This window comes from Malania oleifera, chromosome 10, assembly GCF_029873635.1.
Source record: "Malania oleifera isolate guangnan ecotype guangnan chromosome 10, ASM2987363v1, whole genome shotgun sequence".
Classification (NCBI taxonomy): Eukaryota; Viridiplantae; Streptophyta; class Magnoliopsida; order Santalales; family Ximeniaceae; genus Malania; species Malania oleifera.
The window spans coordinates 22,537,678-22,540,235 of NC_080426.1; the positions used below are offsets into that span (position 1 = coordinate 22,537,678).

Below are 2,558 nucleotides of genomic sequence, written 5' to 3' on the forward strand. Positions count from 1 at the left end.
ATGATCACCTTTTTTTTTCTTTAATTGTAAGCTAGCACCATATAATAAAAAAGAAAGAGAAAATAATAAAAAGATATCTATTAATAAGTATGTAAGAAAGATGAGAAATATTTCTTTGGTTGTGTTTTTGAAAGGGCTGGAGGTGGTGTTTTTATAGGCTGCATAAGAAGTAACTTTCAATTAATTATTGCAGCAAATTAATGGTATTTGACTGTTCAAATATCACTATTAATATCTAGTCATTGGAGGAAATTAAACAAAATAAAATAGTTAAAAATAACACCAAGAAGAAATTGAAGTCATTAACCACAAATAAAGAAACAAAAAATTGCTAATATTTGAAACATAACCAATAAAAACCCCATTTAATGGGACAAAGATACATTCTTATTTTGTGGACAAGAACATAGTCGGACTACTAATTCTTGGCAACCTATTTCATTCTCTATAACTCGAAGTGCGTTGCAGTATAAGCATCCATTTCCTTGACAAAAATGATCAGCAAGCCTCAATAATTGAAGAAACCATTGGTTGCAAGTTGTTGATACTTGATCTTTATTGCAAGGTACACCAACTCTCAAACCATATATGTATATAATTGTGTGTCCATAATGGAGGGAGGAGCCATTAATTTTTTGGAGATCCGTCCAGTATCCAAGAAACTACACTACCAACCCATTCGTGAAATAGTTTATATAAATCATTTAATTTCTTAAACAAAGTTGGGGGTTCTTGATCACCGTAAATTGGTTGGAAGAAAACTAGTCGGAAAAGAAGAAGAAAAAGTAAATAGAATACTAAGATGATCCATGCAAGGATGGGAACCAACATAAATAATAGAAATACTAAAGCAATAGCTCCTAAGACGAGAGTGGCGATATTCATAAATATTTTTAGTAAGTCATAATTTTTTATGTTCTGAATTTGGGATATTAAATTCTTTGCTATTAACACGAAGGTATAGAGGACAAAAAATAAAATGAAAGATGGCATTGCTATGTTGTGTTTTTCAAATGAGCTACTATTATTTCTGTCATTATTAGCGCTGAATTTTAATTGGAGTAGGGAAGTAAGTACTCCAATTAGAGTAGCAAAAGCAGCATTGGCTACCTTAGACGAACTCCACCCTTGCTTATTATCACTGCACATAGCCAAAAGAAGAAAAAAATTTGAGTATATTATTTAGAAAGAAAATAAAATAAAAAATATATACATTTGTAGGATTGAAGTTTATATATTTGTTTTGATATGTAGGAACGAAGAAAAAGTAAAAATACTAGCTATGTTTTCATACTTTAAACTTGTTTCGAATAGGGGAAAATATGAGGGAAAGGAAAAGAAAATGTAAAGATATTAAATTTCTCATATTTGGTTATCAAGAAAATTAATATATATATATATATATATCAAATCAATCAATAAAATTTTTGTTTTATACATAGTTGACATTTTGTTGGTAATTATAATAGAACGAACTCTTATTTTTGGTAGTATTTGATATAGAGATAAAAATATAATGAAAAGTGAGTTTTCTTCATTTTTTTCTTTTCCTTTTTCATAAAAATGTTTTATTAAATTTGACACTCAAGCAAAATTTTTATAGCACTAGAGAAATTAATGACCTGGCATTGTTGCGATCGGTTGACTGGTAGTTGACTTCCATCACTCTTTTTACAGGAAACAATGGGAGAGAAGTGGCTACTGCTTTAGTTGTGTGTCCAATGAAAATGGATTACAAGCTTGCAAGGCAAGAGCTGTTTGCGGTTGTCTTCAAGAGAGTAAGAGAGAAAGAGGATTGAGTATTGTTAGCCTATAAAATTAAACAACAGAAAATGATCCTATTTAGGAATGGAGATTAATTAATTAAATTAATTTCAATTTTCAAAAGAATGAAGCGTTAATTGTTTAACATTTTGCATTGAGTTACCTTGTAACATATCCTCTGCAAGCCTAATTGTAATCGACTAGGTATAAATCCTAAACTATACTTAAGAATTATTCTCATATGAAAACGTACAACATTATGTAGAGCGGCTCTATTTTAAGTGAGTGGGTTGGGTGTCTTAAAATGAACAGTGAGCTTGTAGAAGTTTAAAAAAAGCTCGGATACCCTTCCTTTTAAAATGGGCTTCGGTGGGTTGTTAAAACAGGCCCGAGTCTGAATCATCAAACGGAGGAGGGCATGTTCAGGGCACTTTGAGACGAGGTGGGCTTCAGGCTGTGGGTTCGGTTCGGATCTCCTGATCCGGGTTGGGAGTTTGGATCGGGGGATTTAGATCTCAGTGGTTTTTCAAAACGGGCTCGAACGTGAACCAGGATCCGGGTCCGGGGTTCAGGTTTGACACTCGAGAAAGGGGGTACTCTGAATTTAGGTTCCTAGTGGAACCTGAACTTAACGGAAGGGAAAAGGGAATTCCAGCAATCAGGCTTGCAATTCAAACATATATACCAAGTATAAGGGGAAGGAGGAGAATTCGGTTACCTCAACTCTCAACTCCTCCAGTCTTCGGGAATGTGAGCACCCTGGCTTGTTGGTTTCTGCGCTCTGAATTCTGTAG

General features: G+C 33.3%; 1 long non-coding RNA gene across 1 annotated transcript; it reads right to left on the bottom strand.

The window, feature by feature from the left end:
* Positions 1–201: 201 nt before the first annotated feature.
* On the bottom strand, positions 202–2,558 carry LOC131165456 (uncharacterized). Its single transcript, XR_009139574.1, has 3 exons — positions 2,483–2,558; positions 1,623–1,768; positions 202–1,141 (listed from the first exon to the last, which is right to left on the bottom strand). It is a non-coding gene; the product is annotated as an uncharacterized LOC131165456 (long non-coding RNA).